Source organism: Ambystoma mexicanum, chromosome 6q, assembly GCF_040938575.1.
Source record: "Ambystoma mexicanum isolate Mex_15411 chromosome 6q, UKY_AmexF1_1, whole genome shotgun sequence".
Classification (NCBI taxonomy): domain Eukaryota; kingdom Metazoa; phylum Chordata; class Amphibia; order Caudata; family Ambystomatidae; genus Ambystoma; species Ambystoma mexicanum.
In genome coordinates this window covers 983,719,890-983,737,040 of record NC_090937.1, presented here as the reverse complement: position 1 = coordinate 983,737,040, position 17,151 = coordinate 983,719,890, and the positions used below count along the sequence as shown (strand labels likewise).

The 17,151-nt window shown below is 51.4% G+C and overlaps 1 protein-coding gene across 6 annotated transcripts in view; it reads left to right on the top strand.

The window, feature by feature from the left end:
* Positions 1-17,151, top strand: part of ACSL1 (acyl-CoA synthetase long chain family member 1) — an 877,045-nt gene that overhangs the window by 680,846 nt on the left and 179,048 nt on the right. The gene's annotated exons all lie outside the window — the stretch shown is intronic.

Here is a 17,151-nt window from a genome sequence, read left to right as displayed (position 1 = left end):
GAGAAGTTGCTGAAAGTCGTGTCACAGGTCCTCCCCACTGAGACTGCTGCTTAGAGATACCGTCCATTGTCCGGCCTTTCGTCATCAGGCCAAGGAATCTGGAGGTTGGGTCCAGAGCTGCAACATCATGTTGCATCCAGCACAAACACTTTCTTCAAACCTGAGGTACTGTGGGGGGAAAAAGGTATTGCTTACCGAATTCCAAGAAGTTGCTCCAAAGCATTGAAGTGCAGATGGAGGCGTCCAGGGCAACCCCCTCTTGCCTCTGACCCAATACGCTGCTTGTGTCCTCTCCTCGAGTCTGCTTTAAGGTCTCCTTTGTTAGGTGCGAACTTGCTGCTTCAATTACTTTAGAAACTGGAAGAAATCAGCAGGAACTCTTCATTATTCGCTGTTTGCCAAGACTTCAAGTCCTCTCCAAACTGCCTTTGGCTAGTGTTGTGTTTTTGGACATGAAAGACTTGCCAGGCGAAGAAACCATCGCTAGAACCTTGAACCAAGCTCATGTTGCACCAAACACATATTTTGAGTAAATGCATTACCGTATAACCTGTTGAAAACCGCATGAGTGCGCAATTACCGGTAAGATAACCTTGTCTTTTTCCTTTCTAATGTTGCTACACATGTAACTGCTAACAAACACAAGTGAAATGGCCCTTTGAAGTGTATTGTCTATTATTCCTAAGTGTTCTACCGTAAAAGTCTGAAGTATTTAAAGGGATTCTAGAGTAAATATAATAAGTGTATCTCTTATATAAATGTGGAAGGGCTTCTTTGTTGTGCGTCTATAGCGAAGATTCAGTGTAATCACCTACAGCTCACTGCTTCCTCTTAAGATATGCCTGACTGCTCTGCCACACTACGAAGGTCCTGAGCTAGTACAGACTGATACTAGGAGTTTGGTATATACAAACTACTGGGATAGCTTACTTAAGTCTTACTACCAGTAGGACTTTAGGAAAACTCTAACGGGGACAAGCTGTCCGTCTTGCACCACGTCTGCCAAGATGTGTACCCCATGTCCCTCCCAGGGTTTGTCCAGTGTTGGTTTTTTCCCCCCAGCCAATATGCTGATGTGAATCGGCCCATGCCTGCCAATTGTGGCATATTCTCTGGGGGAATGACCCTCCCCTGCAACCCATTCCCATAAAGCACTTGTTTTCATCCCCTTGTGGAAGTCGGAAATCCCCATGTAGACATCCAGCATGCCCCAGGTAGTCCCCACAGTTCCCCTTTTACTTGAACATATCTGCCCCTAGGGTCTGCTCATGCATCTTTGATCTAGAAGGGGGTCCTTTTGGGCATGAGTATTAGTGTGCCCCGTGCCCCTCTCGAAAGCCCTGTGTGAAAAGCCGCTGTATAGTTGGTTCTTTTGAAAAGGTAGCATTCTGTCCCAGTGAGGCGTTCCAGTCAAAAACACAATGCCTGGGGCGTTTCTATTAAAGGAATGGTTCGCCCAAAAATGTTTATTGCAAAAAAGATGAGCAATGATAAAAAAAATCGATTGGCACTTTTTTTTTTTTAAGTCCCTATGTAAAATTTTGAGAAAATGAAGCTCAAAGGGAAGCACATGGGGGCATCCATTTTGTGAAATGGATGCCCGCCGCTGTGCTTGCTTTGGCTTTTGCGGCACTAATGAAGGAAAAGCCAGCCAGCTGTAGTAAACAAAAGCTACCACTGGGTGAGTTTTCCTTCATTGGTGCCGGGACTCTGAGACCGGAGACTACAGGCAGAAAAGCTGCAGCTGCATCTCGGTAAGTGCTTTTTTTAAAATAAAAATAAATGCTAGCTGCGTTTTTTTCCCTCTGTTTTCCGGGCTGGAGGAGCCCGGAAAACTTAGAAATAAAACCGCAGCTTTAAAAACATTGTATTTGTTTGCGGTAGCTTTTGAAACTACCGCACACATAAATACAACGTTATTGTGTTTGAAAACGCTGCGGTTTTTCTTTCCAAGTTTCTCAGGCTCCTTGTAGGAGCCTGAGAAACTTGGAAACGAAAAACACAGCGTTTTCAAACACAACCGAGTTGTGTTTCTGTCTAAAGCTGCTTTCCCATTTGGGGCTTTCGGGCAGAAACACAACGCAGTTGTTTTCTGAAATGCTAAACGCTGCAGTGTTTCTGCCTAAAGCTGCTTTCCCATTTGGAGCCCCATGCTAGAGACACCGCTCATCCGCCTTCGATCTCGAGCGGTCGTCGCGACCACCGGGCGCCTTCGAGGTCCCGGTCGGACAAGGATGGTCGCTCTAGACATGTCTGTTCCTGGTCCAGGTCCCGGTCCTCGACGCCCCCTCGAGACCGCGTGAGCCTGTGAAGTCTTTGAGGAAGACATCGACGCCTGCGGCGCCAAGGTTGTCTAGGAACTCTCTCGACGCTGCGCCTCCGAGGAAGTCGTCGACGACGTCAGCACCCAGGCCGTCGAAGGACACGCTCGACGCTCCGCCCTCGAGGCCTGTCAACGCCGTCGAAATTGTCGGCACCTCGCTCAACATCGACGCCGATTCCCTCGATGCCTTTCGAGGCTGCTTTGTCGGAGGTACCCCGTGGCAAGGTGGAACCCCCAGAAAGCATGACTTTGTCCCTTTTTCTGTGCCCTCTATCCGCCCTCTGGATTTTATTTCTGGGGTGGATGAGGGATTTGAGGAAGGTTTGGAGCCTGAGGAGGTGCCGGACGAGATTTTGTCTGGTCACAGCCAGATTGAAGACCTGTGTCAGTCACTGCACTACGCCAGTGGTCTGGACACCTCTCCGGAGGTGGAGTTCTGTCGGCCTGAGCCTGGCGCCCATTGCGAGTCCTCGTACCGGCGTCTTATGTCGAGGGTCACGGACTACTTGGGGTGGTCTGCGCCACCTGTGGATTTTCTGCAGGATGACCTGATGGACAACCTCGACCAAGGTCCTCCAACTGACCCGTTACTGCCATTCCATATGGCTTTGCAAAGAAGGGTGGCTGCGGCTTGGACTGCTCCGGAGGGTCTCCCAGCAGTGAGCAAGTCTTTGCCGCAAAATACCGTCCAGCCAGTAGTGACCCCTGCTACTTGACCACGCACTCCACTCCAGAGAGTTTGGTGGTGCAGGCGGCCACGACCCCAGCAAAGCAGGCGTTGTACCCTACCATCCCTCCTGATAGGGGCTACAAGCATTTTGATGGCTGGGCAAAGAGTGTTTTCTTCAGGGGGTATGGCTTTACAGGCAGTCAACTCCGTGTGTGCCTTGTCCCGTTTCACGCACTCTCTGTGGAACTGTATTTCTCTAGCATGGGGTCTGGCATGGATTCACATGCTCATGAATATTCCCCGTCAGGCCGGGAATCCTGGGTAAAGAAAAAATCAGTATGAGTATCAGTTTCGTTTCGGATCTGTCTTTCTTAGTAGTAACCAATCACTGGTCTCTGGGTCATACTGCCCCCAGTAAATGACTGCCCTCTCCCTAAGCCCCGCCCTCGGCAGCCATCCTCAGATTTTTTCTGCACGCTCAAGTGTTGGGAGTCCTCGTGCTATGGCTTTCGAGCTTTTACTGCGTTTTGCGCTTTTTCAAAGAGATTCATCTCATTTTTCGGTCTAATCGAGCCTCAAGCTCCACCGTTTCTACTTCCGATCAACGGGGACCCATTTCGGATATATCTACGCCCCTCAAGGGTGAGGTTTTTCATAGAGTTATGCTTCTTGGAGAATTCCAGAAGTTTCTGGGGCCTACCTTGTGGACGAGAAGAACATGGCCCAGGATAAGGGAAGCTCGACTCCCGGCAAACTGTTCAGGATCTGCCCTGGATGCAACCTACAAAATGTGTTCGAGGACTAGCATTCGAAATGCCTTTATTGCCTCCACGAGGACAAAACGCACGTGGAGAAGGACTGTGAGTTTTGCATGAACATGTCTGATCGGACTATGAGGGATCGCCGGACCCGCCTCTCAAACTGGCTGGAAGGCAAAAGCCCAGCAGGTGAGAAGAAGTCCGAGCGGTCTTCTAAGTCCTGTGAGGGCGCCCCGGTGACGGGGCCCAACAGAAGGCAAAGCACTGCGGGCACCGGGAGCGCCGAACGGTCGGGCTCCTTGGCTGTCGGGCAGGGCGCACCTTCACTGACGCCATCAACCACGAGCCAACGCTCTGGCTCGGGGAAGAGAAAATCCGAGAACCCGGCCAAGCTTCTGGAGAAGCCCCGGTTGATCTCGAAGGAACCGGACTCAGGGGAGCGGGTCGGTGACCCTCCCCCTAAGGCGGCGAAGGCCCTTATCCACCCGGCTAAGGCCTCTATCGAGGGGGTTGCTGCGGCCCTGGCAAAGCCTGTGGAGGCTATCCCAGTGGAGGCGACCTCGGGCCCAGAGTTTCCCTGCCTCCGAGGGAATGCTCTTTTAAGCCCATCCAGAAGACCCCTGTGAAGACCCCAGTGGAACAAGAGGGGGGGCAGTGTCTGTTACAGACACAACCTCCGCGGAGCTGGCCGAGAATCTGGAAGAGGCCCAGCCCCACGGGAGGAATCCCGAGGAGGGGGACGACGAGAGCGAGGGTGGCAACATGGACGAGGTTCCCGTGGAGGAAAAACAATCGCTCCCGGCACGCCCGTCGCAACCCGAGCCTCAGGATAACTTGGTGGCCATTTTGACGGCAATCCAAGCCTTATGCATGGAGATGAGGACGAGATTGCCCCTACCCCCGGCGGACGACCCAGCTGTGCCGGGTCCATCGGGAAGCCCTCCGAACAAGAGGAGGAGAATTCATCCAGTGCCCCTTCAGCCCTCACGGCCTTCTCAGCCTTTGTCACCTTTCCGATCCCGAGGGACGACACGGCCACGACTGGGACGGATGACGGCGGTGACGACAGGACTAGCCTCCCGTCTCCGATTCCTCGTGTGTCCCCGCCCGGCGAGATTGGCTCCTTCCACGCCATGATTGCCAGGGCATCTGAGCTTTTTCAGCTCTGCCTGAGGAGAAGGAAGGCTTCCTCTACCAACGGCGCAAGGCCAAGAGGAAGACGGTCCTCGCAGTGCCATTGCTGGATGACATCTGGGACGAGGGACTTGCCCTCCTCAAGAACCCGTCCACGACACCTGCCAAGAGGGACCGGTACGAGAAGTACTGGGTCCCCGATGCCGCCCCGTTGTGCCTTAGGGCACAGCCGACCCTGGATTCGGTCGTCTCAGCAGCAGCCAAGAAGAAAGCGGGGGGCATTGGCTTCATCCTCAACTTCCCCACCGGACGGTGAGGAAATGAAGCTGGACGCCATGGGACGACGAGTCATCTCGGCGACGACGATTAAGGCGGCCAACGCCCTAGCGATTGTGGCCCGCTAGGACAGGGAATTGTGGTACAAGGTCACCCCCTGTTGGACTTCCTCCTGGACGATAGGAGGGCAGAGGCCCTGGCGATCCTACAGGAGGGTGAGGTGGCGTCGGACCACGCCATAACTGTGGCCACGGACCTTGCCGACACCGGTTTCTGCCAGTTTGGCAACGGCGTTTGCCTTCGGCGGGGGTGGCTCAAGGCGACGGATTTCTGCTAGGACGTGCAAGCCAAGGTTTTGGACATGCCCTTCGACAGGAACAATCTGTTAGGAAAGACTGTGGATGAGTCACTACAGGCCATCAAGACCGACACGGAGACGGCTCGGGCCTTGGGAGTTCTGCGGCGGCTGCCCTTTCGGAACTCTGGAGGCAAGCAAGGTGCCTCCAAAGTATTCGGCGGCGGCTCCTCGACCTACCATCAGGCGGCCCGCTCATCATCACAAGAAGCCTACAGGGGGACGAGGCAAGTCAGGTGGATCTCGTCATCGTCGCCAGGGAGGGCAAGGCTGCTTCCAAGCAAGACTGAACCGGCCGCCGCGTCGGGCCCCCACCAAAGCACCCCGGAGGGAGGCCGGCTGACAAAGTTAGTCAGCGTCTGGGAATCCGTCGCCACTGACCGTTGGGTGCTGGATGCCCTGGCCCACGGGCACACACTGGAATTTCTAAAGAAGTGCCCCCTAATTCAGCCCATGGTCAGGAAGGAAAACTACATCCCTCAACTGCTGTTAGAGGTAAGGGCGATGCTCTAGAAAGGAGCCATCGAGCTCATCCCAAAGAGGCTCCGGGGCTCCGGAGTATACCCAAGATACTTCCTCATCAGAAAGAAGACAGGAGGTTGGCGTCCCATCCTGGACTTGCGTCGGCTAAACAAATACATCAAGGCACAGAAGTTCCAGATGGTCATCCTCCAGCACGTGCTGGGACAGCTGGAGGAAGGCAACTTCCTAGCATCGTTCGAGCTGGAGGATGCATACATTCACATCCCCATCTTAAAAGAAAACCGAAAGTTTCTCAGGTTTGTAGTCCAAGGGCGGCACTACCAGTTCAAGGCCCTCCCATTCAGATTGAAGTCGGCGCCCAGGGTGTTCACCAAGTGCCTAGCACCAGTGCCGGCGCGGCTGCGCCTGCAGGGGATCCACATCTACCCCTACCTGGATGACTGGCTCATCCGAGCAGGGACAAGGGAACTCGCCGTCGAACACACGGCAAAGACCGTCCGGCTGCTCACGGACCTGGGATTCTCCAACTTCCCCAAATCCCACCTGGTTCCGTCGCAGGTCGCGCTGTTTCTGGGAGCCAAGCTCGATACAGTAGCGCAGTTGGCCTCGCCGTCGGAGGAAAGAACGCAGGCCATCCTGGGCAAGGTACAGCGTCTGCTGGCCACGGACATGGCCAGAGTGAGGTCCATCAAGTCCCTTCTCGGGATGATGTCCTCTTGTATCTATCTGGTGCGTCTGTGCAGGCTTCGGATGCGTCCCCTGCAGGAGTTCCTCGACGCCCGTTGGTCACTAGCGACGGACAGCTTTGAGAACAAGATCTCGCTCAACAAAGTATTCCGCCAGGCAATTCGATGGTGGGGCACCCGCGCGCATCTCGCCGCTGGCACGGACTTTCAGACCCCAGCATACCAGGTGAATGTGACGACGGATGCCTTCCTGGCGGGATGGGGAGCGCACACTGGAGATCTTCACGAAAGAGGCATGTGTCGCCCGGAGGCCACTCCACATCAACATACTGGAGCTCCGAGCGGTGTTCTGGGCCCTCAAGTCATTCCTCCCATCCCTCAAGAGCAAGGTGGTGAGGATCTTCACCGACAACACCACCACAATGTTCTACATCCGGAAGCAGGGAGGAACCAGATCCCCAGCCATTTCCAATGAGGCCCAGGATCTGTGGCACTGGGCCGTTGACCAGGGGATGTTTTTGGTGCCTTTTCATCTTGCAGGGATAAAAAACACCATTGCCGACTCGCTCAGCAGGTAGCTGCGCTCTTGCCACGAGTGGAAACTACGCCAGGATCAAGTGGATCAACTCTGCCGGCGATGGGGCAAACCCCAAATCAACCTGTTCGCAACAGCAACAAACTCCAAGTGCCAGAGGTTCGCCAGCAGGTTCCCCCAGCCGAGGAGCATGGGCGATGCTTTCTCGTTCCCCTGGGTCGGCCTGTTCCTGTATGCGTTCCCGCCGTTGCTGCTCAGGCTCATCAACTCATGATCGATGAGGTGGCCGAGACAGATATGGTTCCTGGACCTTCTGGACTTGTCAGTGTCCCCACCAGTCAAACTGTCGACAGACGCAGATCTTCTCTCCAGAGAAGGAGGCACCTTTCTTCATCACGACCCGGAGTCGCTGAGCTTGCAGGCCTGGCTCCTGCAGCACTAGAGTTTGGAGGGTACGATATCCTGGCTGACTGCAGAGAGGTTCTTGCAAAGGTCAGGGTATCCTCAACTCAAGTGCTACGGACACAAGTGGAAGAGGTTCTCTGTCTGGTGCCGTGCACAGAAGATCAACCCTTATGGATTATAGCCCCTCAAGTGCTACCGTACTTACTGTCGCTGGCCAAAGCTGGACTAGCTCACGCTTCTATCAAGATACATCTGGCAGCGATTTCCCGATACACCAGAACTGCAGGACGATCGTCCCTGTGGTCTCATCGCCTGGTGAAGGAGTTTATGAAAGGACTGTTCCGATCGTTCCTGCCAGTGAAAGCTCCAGCCCCAGCGTGGGAACTCAACGTGGTGCTGACCAGGCTCATGGGCCTGCCATTCGAGCCCTTGCATTCGGCTCCGTTGAAGTTTCTGTTGTGGAAGACAGCGTTCCTTGTGGCCATCACCTCTGCACGACGCATGGGAGAGATTCAGGCCATTTCCTGCAAGCCTCCATACTTGACTTTCCACGAGACAAGGGTGGTGCTGAGGACTCGCCCCTCCTTCATGCCCAAGGTGCCGTCGGACTTCCATCTCAACAAGCCCTTGGTGTTACCAGTCTTTTTCCCATCGCCGGCCGAGAAGACTTTGCACTTGCTGGATGTAGCTAGAGAGCTGAAGTTCTACGTGGACCGAACAGAGTTTTCGGAAGACATCACAGCTGTTTGTGAACTTTGGACCTGTGAACCAAGGGAAGGCTCTCTCGAAGGCTTCCATTTCCAGATGGCTCTCCGGCTGCATCATACACTGTCATTGGTTGGCAAACCGACCGTTGCCCGGCCGTCCGAGAGCCATTCGACCAGAGCGATCGCTGCTACCACGGCGTTCCTGTCTGGTGTGCCCCTGCTGGACATCTGCAGTGCTGCTACGTGGAGGTCGACACACACCTTCACGAGATTCCAAGGAGGAGTCCCGAGTTGGCCAGGCAGTGCTGCGCAACCTGTTCGCTTAAGGTGAGCCTGGTGAGGAGGTAAGAGATGCTTAATGTTGAATTGTTGTATTGCTTGATGTTGAGCCTTTTGCCACCTCCCGTGGTTGTGCATGTGTGTACTGCTATGTATTCTTATATTCATGAGCATGTGAATCCATGCCAGACCACATGCTGGAGAAGGAACAAGTTACTTACCTGTAACTGTTGTTCTCCAGCATGGGTCTGGCATGGATTCACATGCGAACCCTCCCTCCGACCCCTCTGCGGCTCTTCACTTGGTCATACTGCCACTTTAAGTGCTACCAAATCTGAGGATGGCTGCCAAGGGCAGGGCTTAGGGAGAGGGCAGTCATTGGCTGGGGGCAGTATGACCCAGAGACCAGTGATTGGTTACTACTAAGAAAGACAGATCAGAAACGAAACTGATACTGATTTTTTTCTTTACCGAGGATTCCCAGCCTGACGACTAAGAATATTCATGAGCATGTGAATCCATGCCAGACCCATGCAGGAGAACAGTTACAGGTAAGAAACTTGTTCCTTCCTTGGCAGCTGAACATATTCCCGAAGGGGAAGGACGGGATGGTTTTCTTGCTATTGTACAGGATGGCAAGGATGCCATGTGTGAGGCCGTTCAGTCGGGTTTGGACATGGCAGATTGTGTCAGCTGGTCCATGGCGGCAAGCACCGTAATACGCAGGTTTGTGTGGTTGTGGAAGTTGGGGTTTGCTCCTAATATGCAGGCCTGGCTCCTCAACAAGCCCTTTGATGGTGAACATCTTTTTGGCAGCAAGGCTGACGAGAGCCTTGAGAGGTTGCAGACCTACAAAGCTGCAGCAAAGTTGTTGAGCGCTACAGTTCACCAACCTCCACCTTTTCGTCCTAGGAAACAGCAATGGAGGGGAGGTTCCTTTCGTTAAGTCTCATCCTTTAGTAAATCGAGAGGAGCTGCAAGTCGAAGGGTCCACCGTAGGAGTGTCAGAGGTGGAAAACGGGGTACTTGAGGTGCCAAGGCCGCTCGGGCAGTTACCTCTTTGCCCTCGGGCACTGCCGCAGCCGCTTCGGCTCAGTCATGAGGCCATGTCCCATGGTTCGCCGGTTGGGGGAAGGCTGGTGCAGCATCTTGTAGAGTGGCATGACATTATTTCAGATGTGTGGGTTCTGGAGATCATAGCCCACGGCTACTGTCGTCTTTTCCGGCAGAGGCCTCACAACAATCCACCAGGGAATCTCTTTGAAGAGTCCTGATCCGCTCCTTGCGCAGGAAATTCAATCCCTGCTGGAGAAAGGCGCCATAGAACTGGTGCCTGTAGCGGAGAGTAACAAGGGATGGTATTCCCCTTATTTTTTGATTTCGAAGAAAGACTGGGGATTGAGACCCATCATGGACTTGCGCGGTTTGAACAAGCTCCTCGGGAAGGACAAGTTCAAGATGGTTACTCAATCCTTCCCACTGCTGTACGCGTTTCCTCCAGTCCCTGTCATCCCGCAAGTGCTGCAGAGGTTACGGAGGTTACTCTTTCTCAAGTCCTAAAGGCCCTTCAACTTTAGGATTGGTTGGTGTCTCTCGAACTCAAGGACGCTTATTTTCATGTGCCGATCCATCCAAAGCACAAAAAGTATCTGAGGTTTGCGGTTGGCGACTCGCACTTTCAGTTTCGGGTCCTGCTGTTCGGATTGACCCCCGCCCTGAGGGTCTTCACCAAGCTCATGGTAGTGGTGGCAGCGCATCTCAGGAAAGGGGTATTCATGTCTACCTCTACCTGGACGAATGGTTGATCAGGGCGCACTCTCCCGAGCAAGTCCTGGATCATCTCAGTCACCTGCCACTCCCTCCACAAGCTGGGCTTCTCCCTCAACTTAAAGAAGTCCCATTTGACACCAACTCAGAGGCTCCAGTACATCGGAGCAGTGCTCGACACGTCCCTGGGCAGTGTTTTCCTCCCCAGGTGAGGGGTCATCACATTCTGCAGATGGTGCACAAGTTTCAGCTTGCCCAGAGTCTCCCAGCGTTCGAGTTCTTGAGATTGCTCGGCCTCATGGCATCCTGCATTCTTCTGGTGCCAGAGGCCAGGTTGCGGATGAGATCTTTGCAATGGGCACTCAAGCTCCAGTGGTCTCAGTCCTCCGGCAGGATGTCGGACCCTGTTCAGGTACCGTCCTCGGTCACCCAGGACCTTCTGTGGTGGGCCGTCGAAGGCAATCTGATGAAGGGGGCTCCTTTTTGGCTACCCTGGCTGGAGGTGACGATCGTGACGGACGGATCCCTCACGGGATGGGGAGCTCATACCAACGAGTGGACAGTCAGCGGTCGTTGGTCTCCGTCAGAGTCCAGACTCCATATCAATCTGTTGGAGCTGAGGGCCGTCAGGCTTGCCCTGAAGGCTTTTCTGCCGACTGTGCGAGGAAAGAATGTCCTGATCCTGACGGACAACACAGTGGCCATGCACTACCTCAACAAAAAGGGGGGGGGGGGGGGCGGGGTCACTTCCTCTGTGCAGGGAGGCGATGCAGCTCTGGTTCTGGGCAATCCAGCAGGAAGTTTCGATCTCTGCAGTTCATCTGGCCGGAGACGAAAACGAGACGGCGGACGCTCTGAGCAGGCAGAGTGCAATCTCTCACGAGTGGAAGTTGGCTCAGGAGATTCTCCTGGAGATCTTCGCCCTTTGGGGGAACCCCTCAAGTGGATCTCTTCGCCTCCAGTGTCAACCGTAAGTGTGAAAGTTTCTGCTCGCTGGAATTTCCTCCAAAAGGAGCCTTAGGAGACGCGTTTGTGGTGGTGTGGTCATTCCCACTGCTGTTTGCGTTTCCTCCAGTCCCTGTCATCCCGCAAATGCTGCGGGGGTTACGAAGGTTCGGTTCCCGTATGATCCTCATTGCTCCGGTGTGGGCCCGGAGGACGTGGTACTCGGACCTTCTCGACTTCTCCATCTGCCCTCCACGTCGTCTTCCCTACAGAGATGATCTGCTCTCACGGGAGGGGGGGGTCAGGTTCTCCATCCAGAGGTCCGATCCCTCAACCGTCACGCTTGGTTTCTGAAAGGTTGAGGTATAAGGATTGGGACCTCCCTGAAGACGTGATGGAGGTGTTGCTTTCGGCCAGAAGGCCCGCAACGAAGTCCCTGTACCGTTGCCATTGGAGAAAGTTTTGCGACTAGTGCAGGGTTAATAATGTGGATCCTTTTGCATGCGACATTCCTGTGGTTCTGTCTTTTTTGCTTTCTTTAGCCCACAGGGGCTTGCAAGTGGGTACGGTTAAAGGTTACCTGGCGGCGCTGTCCATATTTAAGCGCTCGTCTGAAGAGTGTAAAATTCCTTTCATTTCTCAGTTTCTAAAAGGGCTCACTAATGTGCTCCCTCTGTCACCTTTCCCGGTGCCCGATTGGGATTTGAACCTTGTCCTCAAGTTTGTGATGGGTGCTCCATTTGAGCCTTTGCATTCATGCCCTTTGAGACTGTTAACTCTTAAAACTGTATTTTTGGTTGCGGTCACTTAGTTACAGGCACTTTCAGTTAAGCCACCCTTCACTGTATTTCATAAGGACAGGGTTGTCCTTGGAGTTCGTCCTTCCTTTCTTCCAAAGGTGGTGTCGGAATTTCATTTGGGCCAGAAGGTTGTTCTTCCAGCATTTTATCCTCCTCCACATCCTGGTAAGGAAGAGGAGAGGCTCCATAGGCTCGATCCTAGGAGAGCTTTAAGCTTTCATATTTCACGCATGTCCCGGGTCAGAGTGGACGATAAACTCTTCATTGGTTACGCTGGAAAGCGTTTGGGACAAGCTGTGACTAAGCAGACTTTGCCTCGCTGGATTATTCTGGCTATTTCTGAGTGTTACCGCTTGGTGGGCAAAGACCCACCGGTCGGCTTGCGGGCCCATTCTACCAGGGGTATGGCTGCCTCTACTGCCCTACCGAGGGGTGTTCCTATTCGTAACATCTGTGATGCAGCCACCTGGGCTTCGGTCCATACTTTTGTATGTCACTACTCCCTCAATTCCATCCGTGAGCAGGATCTGGCCTTTGGCAAACAGTCCTTTGCTCTGCAATTTGATTGGGCCTTCTAAATTTCTGTATTCTAAATTCTTTTCCTACCTCCTTGGATTGGTACTGCTTTGGGAGTCTGTCATAGATGTGGAATACGTCGGAGGACCCAATCCCCTCGAAGAACAAGTTACTCTCTTACCTGGTAACGTTCTTTCGATGGGATGGTCCGACGACGTATTCCATATCGCTCCCTCCGTGCCTTCCCCGCTACAGAATTTCTTATGCGATTGCAGCTTACGTTTCCTCAAGGCTTTGTGTGGTCAGACTGGCAGAAGACTGGTGCCACACGTTCTGGGAAAAAACTACAACTGAGGCTACGGGCGTTGTGCATCCTACCAGTGACGTCGGCCGTCGGAGGTCCTCGAGGGCGGCGTATCGACGTCATCGACGCAGGACGCAGAAAGATTTTCCAAAGCAGCACAGCTGTGGTGATTACTGTCATAGATACGGAATACGTCGCCGGACCATCCCATCGAAAGAACGTTACCAGGTAAGAGTAACTTGTTCATCTCTGGCAACGTAACAAACGTTTAATACCTGAAAGACATCCGCTACCCAATATTCAAGAGTTGATCTTCACGATGGGGTCCTCACCTCGGCCTACCATAAAATTAAACTTCACAAGGGATCTCTTCATTTTACAGCATTTATTAATCCAGAGGATTTTCAATATCGCAGGATGCCAGTTGGCCTCATTTCAGTGTCTTCAATTTTTCCAAAAATGATGTACAGAATATTTGATCGACAAGGTGTACTCCTTTTCCAGGATGTTTTGATTTATCCTGAAGACAGAGGAGCATGATGGGAGACTTGGGAGTTCTCAGAAAGCATTGGCATAGGAATGACTGACCCTCTGCGAGGGAAAGTTGAGAATTGGTAGGAAAGAGATTACCTGGGCCACGTGATTTCCAAGGAAGGGATTTCACCAAAAAACATTGTCAAAAAACATTGTCAGCACAATAGAGTAAATGGTCACACCCAATTGCAAGGAGCATGTGAACATTTTTAGGCATGGTTGAATATTATTCAAAGTTTGTCAGAGGGTTTGCCGATCACACAAGTTCCTTAAGCCTATTAAAATCAAACCTACAATTCTTATATGGAATGTGAATTGTGAGGAAGAATTCTAGTACATAAAGCAAGCCTTAGCAGCAGCACCAGTGCTACATAATCCTAAAAGGGAGTGGCAGACTGTGATTACTACAGATTCTAGCAATGTGTGTTTTGGGCGCTGTGCTCTCACAAATTGAAGACAAGGAGTATGTAGTAGCATGTGCATCACTTAGATCGAAGGGTCCAGAGAAAACCTACGTGGCTATTGAAAAAAAAGCTCTAGCAGTCAAATTGGCTACTGAAAGGTTCAGGAGTTGTCTGGTGCACCAAATGTGAACTGCATGCAATCCACAAACCGTTGGTCGAGATTTTTTCTACTAAAGGATTAGATGACGTTTGACAGAATAAGAACGTGGGTGTCCAGATTGCAGGAGTTTGACTTCACAATCCTATTGTTAGGCAAGATTGTATGCCGTACCCTGTGGGAGACTGCACCAGCCTTGTCCTCTTGGCAATAGTTTACCCAACCTTTTGGTATAAGCATGTACTACTCAAGTTGGTAGAGTGCCTAAGCAGCCAGGCTTATCTCAAGAGGGGTCAATGTGAGCTGCAAGGTTGTAACACCGAGTTTAACAGTGACAGTTATACAAATAAACACTTAGACTCAAGGATTCTTGATTGACTGTCAAATTAATAACTGTTTAGTTGAATAAGCCTTCTTTAGAAGGGAGTAAAACATGTAACACTTTAAAATATACTTCAAAAGACACTCTTTATCTAATCAGATGATGCCCATTGGGGATGGCACAGAGACACTTCCTGCACTCTCAGGTGACTTAAATAGCTAGGACACTGTGGACATTGATGTATCACTGGTATATTTGGAGCAATACGGAGTTTGGTGTAAAAGATTAGATATGGGAATAAAACAATGGTTAACAATTCATAAACTGGTAAGTACTTTTTTTTAACCCTCCAATGCAAAGTAAATCAACACCTTTCCAGCGACACAAGTTATAGAATGTGTGACTTTGTGGGACAGATTAAAGCACAAAGTCAGAGGAAAGAAGTCTATCAGGGAGCCAGGACAGCCAATGTCACTTGAGCAAAGTCTAGGGGAGATGAAGATCTTCTTGCAGGTGAGTCTTGCACAATGTTATTTAGAAAAGTTTGAAGAAATGAAATCACTGAAGGCCCACAAGATGGGAGCTTGCGAGGGGCAAAGCTGCAAGAAACTCTGCAAAGGGGCATCCAAGACAAGTCTCAACTGAGAGCTAGTAAGACTACACAATAAAAGGTAACCATCCCCTTGGTTTATAGTACCTTTTGGTTTGAAGAAATTGATTCCAGCTGCTGCTGTTAGTTGTAGGTCTGTAGAGCCGGTCTTCATGGGCCTCAGTTGTGGGGAGTACGTCTGGGGACTCCTGCACTATGAATTGAAGGTCAGCGGCAGCAATGGGCAAACTTCAGATCAGCGGCTTGGGTTCCTCGTGTCTCACGAATAGCACCACTGCGGTTCTCGGATACCTTGATGGACTTTCCTTGTATCTGGGGACCAGCACTCTGTGGTGGCTCAAGCTTGGTCAGTCCTGCTTCATGGGAGTATGGAGGATCTTCCTGGAGCTCGGGTTAGACTTAAAAATGACACTCGATTCTGGTTTTCCTCTCCCTGGCAATCTCTTCCTGCAGCAGCCATGGAAGTACAGCCAGCTCCAAGAGGATGTCCAGACGAGTTTGTTTTGGGGGTTGATTGGTCCCACAAACCCAAGGGGAGAAGTCGTCCTTGCAGCGCTTCTCTAGTCAAGGCAAATTCGGAGCTTCAGCACAGCAGCAGGGCTTCACCGGGCAAATCAACGGTCCATGAGTTGCAGCAGACGTCTCTTCCAAGTTCTTCTTCGGATTCCTTCGTTCAGTGGTTGACTCTGCCTTCCAAGCAAAAGACCTCGCCTTTTATGCAGGTTTCTCCCATTCATTCGCAGCCTAGCTGTCACTCACACAGCAGGGTGGCTGTCCTCCAAGGACAGCCAGCCGGCCAATCACCTAAGAATCTGGTTTGGCACACAAGGTAAATCTCAAGAAGGACCCTGCCAACAAGAAATGGCGAAAAAAGTCTGGGCCGTTTTGACAAAATGGGCACCCATGGGTGCTTTACTGGGGCTGCAATTGCAGCCCGCGGTATGAACACACCGGTAGGAAAAAGTAAACCACTGCCACCAGCCATTATTTGTAGAAAGGGTAACATAAAAATGTCACATGAGAAGCTAGACAAAGGGGATACTAAGTAACCCCTCCAGCGCCCTATTGTAAGATAGTGTGGGCTGGGTCTAGAAAGTTATATGTAAGTAAAGTCCATTTCGCTTCACTGCTCTTGGAAACAGTTTAACCAAGAGAAGGTATTTAAACCTTTGGGGAAATCTGAAAGACTTCCCTTTGCCACTGCAATGAAGGTGCTGTGTGACACAATGTAAAAAGATGCCTGTGGAGTTTGTCAGACTCCAAAATCAAAAGAAACAGAGTTCAAATCAAAGAAAAATACATGAGAGTGGGGGAAAAAGGTCTCACTCTCTGCAGGATAAAAAACGAAGTCCAAAAGTGCTTGGGGTCTCTAAGGTAGAAGGGAATTGGCACATTTCTGAGAATTCTCCCCAACACCTATATATTCCTGGAGTGAGGAACTATGTGGCAGATTGTCACGCATGACTAATAGTGTGGAAAATGAAATGAGGAACAGGATTCAATTTGTGAAGTATGGGAACCCTCTTTCGAAGGAGTGGTATGAGAAAATGGAGAAGTTGACAAAATGAAGACTATCATTAAAGACTTGTTCGAAGGACTGAATATAGATGGAGTGAGAGGCAGGCGTTAAAGGATTATGGAACTTCAGAAATGAACTAAAAACGTATGATGGTATTTTCCTGAGGGGAGATAAACTGGTACCACTGGAGGGATTGAAAGAGATAATACGCCTCGGCCATGAGTCATCAAGGGATTGTGAAGACCAAGCATGTGATAAAGAACCATTATTGGTGGCCGGTGTGCGATGCCCAGATTGAGAAGAGGGTTAGGGATTGTATTCTTTGCACGAATAGTGACCAGGTGTGTGTGGGTGAGGGATGCCCCATAGCCCAAACTGACATACCGGGAAGACCATGAGAGAAACTAGCGATTGATATGCTTTGGCCAATACGGAGTGATGGATGTCCGACATACTGCATAGTGGTTGTGGATGTTTTTAAGGTGAGTGGAGGTGGTGATGATGCCTCATGCCACCACAGAAAGAATTACTGAATTTTTGGAAGAACTATGTGAGCTTGAGGGTTACTGTGGGGTAGTTCTCACTGAAAATGGTTCTCCGTTTAAGTCGAAGGAAATGGAAACAAATTTCAAAAGGAGAGCCATTGTCCATAACACCAGCGC